Raw genomic sequence first — 8,500 nt, 5'->3', positions numbered from 1 at the left:
CGGCTGCCAGCCTGCGAGTGTGTGAACGCAAAGTCCTCCCTGAGCCCCCCCCCGGCTGTTCTAGGAACCGGTTCCCTCCCCCTCCAGCTCTCCCATTGTCTCCGAGATGAAGTTCCCAGAGTCCCCCCCCCACCTCGCCCGCATCTTGTTTAGTGTGTTGGTGTTAAAGGGAAAGAGCCGGCGACGGGGGAGGAACGGGCACTGTCTGGCAGTTTTCTTCATTTAAGATTCCTGCCAGAGGAAGGAGGCCTCCAGCCCTCCCACATTTTAGCTGGGGGGGGGATGAAATGGTTGCGCGCGACTTTTCTGTGATTTTCTCGCAAGCCGGGGGGGGAGCGAGATGGGGATTCCTAACCTGGCGCAGGCCCTGGGCGCTGGTGTATCTGGCCTGCTGCTTGGTTCAGTCCCTTGGGGGTTGGAGGCGAAGGGAGAAGATGGGGGTAAAGCCGCAGAGAGAGAGAGAGAGAGAGAGACCCCCCCCCACACACACAGGCTGAACATAAGGACCGGTCGCAGAAAATAAGGGCCCCGATCCTGCAAATATTTCGTCTGGCTGGGTGACTTGGGCGCACCACTCACGGCTTCGGTCCTGCAAACGGAGCCATGGTGACCGACCCCGTGGGGTGGTGCTGGGCTAGTTTGCAGATTCGGGGCTCGCTGGATTCATCAGGGGCTTCGGCTGGACCATTCATTTCCGTTTGGCAGGGTCAAGGCCAATGCTGCAAACCCTTCCCCCCCACAGGGAGCAGCCTTGGCCCAAGCAACTAGTTCCATTAGTCCGGGCTCGGGTGCACCCGTCCCCGAACTTTGGGTCATCCTTTGCAGCAGGGAGTGAGGGCCAAAGTGGGGGTAGACGCCCCCAGATCAGAGGGGTTGCATTCCACAGCCGCTGTGCGCTGGTGTAAATGAGTAGGCAAAAAACCAGGGCAGCTGTGAATCCCATGCTGACCTAAGAGCCAGATTTACACACGGTGCTTAGCACCCTGCAACTCCCCTAGTTCTCAATGCGGGTCAAATGGCCACTGGCATGGCACTGGGATGGCAAATGGGGGATTCTCTGTAGTTCTCAATGGGGGGGAAGTGGCCATTGTTTTCCATCAGGGGATTATCCATAGTTCTCAGTGGGGGCAATGGCCATTGATATCAATGGGGGGATTCTCCATAGTTCTCAGTGGGGGGCAATGGCCCTTGTTCTCAATGTGGGGATTCTCCATTGTTCTCAATGGGGGTTTTTTTAGGGGTTTTTTTTCATTTTCATTGGAACTGCCCACAGAAAGGTGTGGCTGGTTGGTTGGTTGTTTTTTGTTTTTTTTTTTGTTTTGTTTTTTTTGGGGGGGAGGGTATTGTAAACATGAAAGCTGAACATTTTACAGTTCTCTAAAACAAACCAATTTTTTAACCGAAAACCTGAATTTCTGACCGATGGCATCTGGCCAGACAGGCCCCCCGGTCTCAGTGGGGGTCTCTTGGTGCCACTGTGCTACTTACCGCAATAATAAACCAGTCAGTTATGTTACACCCATTTCCTCCCGACACCCTCCACTGGGTAACTGCCCAGGAAAGCTGGAGGGATTACGCTTGTTCTCTTTCTCACGCCTTCCTCATGGCTCCTCTTGTGCAGGCTGCACTGCCCGCAGCGAGTGCCAAGTGGGCACAAACACCCCCGCATCAGAGGGGTCGCCTTCCACAGCCACTTCACACCCATATAAATGACTGGGCAAAAGCTCCAGCAGTGTGGCCGTTGATAACATTTAGCGCATGTCATCGGTAGCTCTCACAGCACTGTACAAAGGAGGGCTGTAACGTTCTCTCCACTTTACAAGTGGGGAAACTGAGGCACGGAGGGAGGTGAAGTGACTTGCCCAAGGTCTCCAGTTAGCCAATGGCAGTGCTGGGAAGAAAACCCAGCTCTCCTGAGCCGCGCCCTAACCACTAGGCCCCATCACCTCTTTATGCTTTTGTTGTTGTTGTTACTGAGGCTCCCATGTTCACGCCCAGCCAAAAGGCGATGTGTGGGGTTGTTACATTCGGAAGATTCCCCCCCCCCTTCACACATGTTCCATTATTTTTATAGAGACAAAAATTATGCTTAGTCTGAGACCCCACCACCTCAAACCGCAGAGGCCGTCGGATGAAAACCGATTGTGATCCGTACTCGGCTGAATGTAAAGGCATTGCTAGAAGCTCCAAGTTCCTATTACTTATCCCCTGAACGATACATACGCTCTCCTCCCTCACCACTCCCCGCGGGCACCCGAACTGACAAACTGCAGCGAGTCCTAAGGAGATTAGCAGAAATGATGAAAGGTTGGAGAAATGAGCGCTCCAAGGAGGAGACACAGGAGATCTAGAACGGCGGGGGTGGGAGGGGGGGAAGACACATTTGCTGTCGATAAACTCGTAACAAAATCTTAGGTGGTGGCTGTCCCTTACAGTTATTTACTTGAGAGGACAGCTGGGGGGAATTAGGTTGCATCTCAAGGAAACTTTTATTTTAGTCATGAAAAAAAACACGGCAACAGTGCAAAGGAATTTCGGAATAAATTCTCTGGGCTGATGGTAGGCACCAGCCTCCACCCCAGTGGGATGCGGAAGGACATCAGCACATAGCTTGAGGGGAGCTGATAATTACGCCAGACCCAGACCCTACCCTCTCCCTGCAGGGGGTGCTGTGATGCGCAGGATGTGAGCATTGGCTGTGGAGGGGAGCGACACCAGTCCTGGTCTCTTCCAGCAGGGGCCGCTGTGGGAGCAAGGCAGGAGCCCAAGCTGTGGAGGGGGGGGAGCTCCCAGATACTCCAGTTCCAGCCTCTCCCAGCAGGGGGTGCTGTGGGAAGCAGGGTAGTAGTGCGGGCTGGGAGGGGAGCTCCCAGACACTCCAGGTCCAGTCTCTCCCGGCCGGGTGTTGCCCTCAGCTTTTCCATCCTTGCTCACCTGCTGCCGTTATGGGCCCTGCTAATGCACTTTAGACATGGAGTTAATAGATTGAGGCCAGCGTCGCAGGACTGAGACAGACAGATGTGTAGGTAACAAAGATGAACAGAGGGGAGTGTAAGATAGATAGATAGAGGGGGTGTATGGGGATAGATAGATTAGATAATGCATTAGAGCATCTGGATGGACAGAAGATATATGTAATATACATGTGTATATGTCTATAGGCATAGGGAGAAAGCTGGCAAAATTACAGGCCCTAGCTAGGCAGGGGACCGTCATAGGGAAGATGGGGGTATGGGTTAGAGGGCTAGATAGGGGTGTTTAGGTGACTGATAGGCCCACAGACGCAGCGGTGTGCTAGGCTCTGGATAGGTGGATACACACGGTGCCTGGGTGTTCTGGCATATACCCTACAGAGGTCCCCCTACTCCTCCCATCTCTCTCTCCCCAGCTGGATATTAAAGGAGGTGGGGGCGGGGAGATCACAGGAATCAGCCGTGGGAAAAGCCCATTAAATCATCCTGCTCTGGCCACATGTCCCTGCCCGATACCAGCCACCGCTCCAGCCCAGCCCGTGGGGCCAGCTTCCCCATCCCCGGCATACTGGTTGCCCACCATGCCACACTAGGACGCATTTGTCAGCCCGTCGAAAGACATTTGGGACCCTGGTACATCGCGTTCGTGGGGCCCCACCCCCTCACATTTCACTTTAGTTACACAGACGTTACCAACGTTTGGGGGGCCCTGGGCTCGGAGCCTGGGTACAATTGTCCCCCGCTTCCCCCCCCTCAGTCCTGCACACAGGGCCCGGAGGTGGCTGGCTTTGTTCCCTGCAGCTGCCCCCCCAGCAGCCAGGCGCTTCAGAGCAGGGGACCAGCAGCATTGGGTCCCAGGGAGGGGGCTGCCTAGAAGAACCCCCTGATCCCGCTTGGAGGATCAGTGGGGAGACTGGGCAGCACAAAGCCCCTGTCCAGCCCCTCACCCCATCCATCCATCAGCCTCAATCACAAGCTACAACCTCCACCTTCCAGGCCACTTTTATTCAATGGGACAGGCCCGAGGGGGGGCGGAGCTCGTCTTCCCCCACCCCCACCGACCAATCCCCAAGTGAGCCTGGCTCGGCCTCACGCCATTGGTGGGTTTTAAATGGATTGGTTTCTCTTAAAGGGGAGGAGGAGGAGATGTGGAGGGGAGGGATGGGGAAGGGGAAGGCGTGAGAAGGGGGAGAAAAGAAGGAGGGAGGGAGGGAGGAGGAAGCTCAGGAAGGGTGGGGGCAGGGGAGGGCGAGGCAGACAGAAGGGACGGACAGATGGGGAGTGGGTGGAAGGGGCAGATTGTGTCAGCAGCCCAGCCCCCCTTATAAATGGAGCACGGGGCGGGGGCTTCTCAGCCTGGGCACAGAGTCCGGGGCGGATGGGGCTGGGCTTGCAGAACAAATGAGGAGATGCCACAGGCTTCCCCCCTCCTCCCCAGGTGCCTCCTGTCCAACCCCATCCATATCCATTGCCCTGTGTCATTTGTTTCAGACAGTCCTTGATACAAAGAGTGCACAGTGTAACAGACAAGGCAGGATCACTATCCCCAGCTGGGGGAAACTGAGGCACAGAGAGACAGCGAGCTGGGAGCAGAGTCACAAGAAAGCTCAGTGTGTTGGGTGGGCATAGCGCCTTGGAGGATTGGGCCCTGGCTACCCAACGGCCCTTTGGAGATTGTCTGGGGAGCCGGACGTGGCTTCCCACAACCAGCTGCCCTGTCCCATCCGCTCACTCGGGAGGCAGAGGTGATTAATGGGCCTGTCAGGAGAACTTCCAGCCAGCTGGGATCCTCAGCAGCAGCTCCGCCATCTGGGAAGGGCTCGTTGTTCCGCCCCGTGATTTTAGACAGATCCCCCCCACATCTCCCAGCAGCATGGACCCCCCAGAGTCGGGGAGTGCTCCTGCAGGCAGCTGGGCCAAACTCTATCCCCAGGGCATGGGCTCAGCCCCTTCTCCTGAGCAGGGGCAAGGAGCAGGCCGCTGTGCAGGGACACGGGGAGACTTATATGTCCTGTTCCTCCATCTCCCAGGGACGGAGCGCCAAGGATGAGCTCCTGCCTTCGCTTGTTCCTGGGCCCTTGGGCTGGGTGCTGTCAGGGCCACCCTGCTAGTTTCCCCTCAAACTGGTGTGTTGACCCTGACGTCTCCAGCTTTTCTCCTTCCCCCTACTGCTTCATCTCCTCTATACATGCAGGGAAACGAGGCACAGAGCGGGGACGAGAGGTCACACAGGGAACTTGCTGCAGAGTAGGGAAAAGAACCCAGGATCCTGCTCACAGTCCCCTGACCGAACCCTTCCCTCAAACAGCCAAGGCTGGAGCCCATGAATCCTGCTCTAAACCACTAGACCTCACAACTTCCCAGAGCTGGGAGCAGAACCCAGGAATCCCCCCACTCCCTGTTCCAACCCCACGCCCCTCGCAGAGCTGCAAATCTTTCCTCCATTCACAGCTCCTCTCTCTTCTCCAATCAGTCATTAAAAAAACCCCACATTGATTTTCAAAAATGACTTGGGGCAGGGGGGAGGAAAACGTGAAACTTACAAAGGTCTCAGGGACACATGCTGAAAAACACTATGGAGAAACAACATCCAAAAATTGACAGTTTGGGGGGAGAAAATGTTTGATTTTGAGCAAAGGCCCTTTTTAAAAAGACAGCATACTACTAATGCTGCAGCAGAGCCTCGGAGTTACGGACACCTTAGAGCGGAGGCTGGTCCAAACTCTGAAATGGTCCAAACTCTGAACAAAACGGTCTGGTGGTTTTTTATTTTTTCCAAACATTTACAACCGAACAGTGACTGAATACAGCTTTGAAACTTTCCTGTGCAGAAGAAAAGTGCTCCTTTTAATCACCTTAATTTAAATGAAACAAGCACAGAAACCGTTTCCTCACCTTGTCAAATCTTTTTTTTTTTTTAACTCTCCCTTTTTAAAATAAGTAGTTTACCACAGCACTGTGCGGTATTTGCTTTCTTTTTGTCTCTGCTGTATTCAGTCACTGTTCGGTTGTAAATGTTTGGAAAAATGTTTGGTCAGTTCGTAGTTCTGAGGTTCTACGATACTTTCCGTCAATCAGTTTCTACCGGCTCCAGTGAGTGGTCATCTCACATCACCACCTTGAATTCAGCCCAAGTGGCTAACAAGCCCTGGCTCTTCGGTAGTTCTTTCCACCCATACAGCTCAACGCGCTTTGCCGAGGAGCTTGGGTGTCATTATCCCCATTTTACAGATGGGGAAACTGAGGCACAAAGCAGTGACGTGCCTTGTCCCAGGTGATTCAGCAGGCTGGGACTAGAACCTAGATCGCCTGAGCCCTCGGTCTACCCACTAGGCCATACTGCTTCCCAAAAGAGATGTGGTGGCCTTTGCCACATGAAACAGCTGGTGGCTCCCAGCCCGGCTCCTGTGTCTGAGCAGAGAGGGGGCAAGTCTTGGCTGAGGCCCAGATCCTCACAGGTATTTAGGCCCATGGAAATTAGGGGCCTAAGGAACTTTGAGGGTCCGAGTTACTAATGGGGGGGGCGTCTCTCCAGGGCCAGGTGGGAGCATGGTCAGAGGCCTGGGCTGCTGCCCTGGTTTTGCGGATGGAGACTGGATTCCAGCCGCCAGCCTGGCCCATCCTGCCCCGGCCCCATCAAACTCTCCCGCCGGCTCCCCCCAGGGCAGCAGAGATCAGTGGGGCCAGCGGGGTGGGAATCCCTCTCAGAAGAGCAAGCTCAGTCCCAGGGTTGCAGCTCAGGTTAGAAACAGCAGCAATGGCTGAGCCCTGCCCAGCTTTGCAGAGCCATAGTACTGGCGACTGGTTCCCCCTTGTGGCCGAGAAGGAGAATTGTTATTAGGGCAGATGCACCGGCGTGGGAGTTTATCCAGGCTGGCCAGAATCTGTCACTTCAGCCTGTCTCGGTGGGAGCAGCCCGTTAGCACGGCTGCCCGGTTTCCCAGAAAGCTCCTGATAGCGGAAGGATGCAGGAGATCTGGATTCAGTTCCTAGCTCTGTGACAGACTCCCCCTGGGAATCATTTAACGTCCCTTTGCTTCTCTTCCCAGCCATGGGATCGTGGAAGCCCCTTCGTCTATTTAGAGAGTAAGCTTGCTGGCGCAGGGACCGTGTCTTATATGTCTGTGCAGCACCCAGTGCAAAGGGGCCGTGATCTGTACTGAGGGCTCTGGGCTCTGCCATGCTAGAAATAATCATAATTTAAATTGGTGGATCCCTGAAGGAGCTTTCGGTGGCCAAAGGGCAGTCAGGCTCCGACTGGAATCGGAAACAGAGGGTCTGAGCCAGGAATTGAACTATGAACTCCCCCCACCCAGTACTGAAATTCAAAGGGATCGGGAATAGAATTTTTTGACAAACTGTTTTTTGCCCCCCCCCCCCCAAAAAAATGTCAATTCAGCCACACCAAACTCTTTGCAAAACAGGGTCTGTTTTGATGAATCTCCTGCCTGGAAGTTTTTGGGGGAAAAAAGTTTAGAAATTGTTGAAAGGTCCCGTTTTGTCGTTTGGGGAACGAAAAGCTTTGGCTTTTCGAGTCAAAATGACTTTTTGTTTTGAAATTTTAGTAAATTTAGACTTAAAAAAACCGTCAACACTGAAATGAGATGTTTTGAAATGATCCAAATGAGACGTTTCAATTGCCCAGACGGGAACAATTTTTGGTTGGCAGTTTGCGGAAATCTGAAGATTTGACTTTTTTTGTCCCAGTTTGGGATGGGGAAAAATTCTGAAATCTCAAACCTTTTTCATGGTCTGGGAAACTCTTTCCTGCCCAGCCCAGGGCATCGGGCACCTTCAGCAGAGAAGAGCTAAGTCCCATGTGCTTCGATCTCCAAGCTATGGATCCTCTAGTCTGACCCCGAGGGTTCCTGCCATGGAGGATTAATTCTTCCCTACTGTGCGCGTGACGCTATAGAGCCCCGTGGCTACAGACGTGGCTGAACTAACGTATTGCTATTTAGACCAGGGGTCTCCACTTGGGGCAGGGGGCAGGTTTCCTGGGGTCCTGATCACCCCGCTTAGCTGTGCGGCATTTGTAAAGAAAGAGGGATTGGGGGGTTATTTTGCAGACCATGCCCTCTGCCCCTGTGACCTCACATGCATGGTGGACAGAAGGGGTGCCATGAAAAGAGATGCTTGGACTAAGCTCCGGCTTACATGGGATGGGGTCACGACATTTAGGCTCAATGTAGAGTCTCTATCACATTCCTTGGGGAGCTGATCCAATGGTTAATTACCCTCCCTGAAGCGGTACGCCTTGGGGGTCCTTTTCACCTTGTGCTCCCCATGATGGCTCCTAACCATCTGTTGGTCGTAATCTTGTTGTAAGTTCCTTGAGGCAGAGCCCATCTCTATATTTGTACAGCACCTAGCACAGTGTATATAAGACATCAGTGGGGCAAGGCCAGGGGGCTCGGGACTCCTGGGTTCTTTCCCTGGCTCTGCCGCTGCCCTGCTGTGTGATCCTGGGCAAGTCTCTGTGCAGCTGTCAAAATGACGGTAGGCTGAGCGACCCTCGGAAAATGCTT

The sequence above is a fragment of the Lepidochelys kempii genome, chromosome 24 (genome assembly GCF_965140265.1).
Source record: "Lepidochelys kempii isolate rLepKem1 chromosome 24, rLepKem1.hap2, whole genome shotgun sequence".
NCBI classification, from domain to species: domain Eukaryota; kingdom Metazoa; phylum Chordata; order Testudines; family Cheloniidae; genus Lepidochelys; species Lepidochelys kempii.
This window is presented reverse-complemented; position numbering follows the sequence as displayed.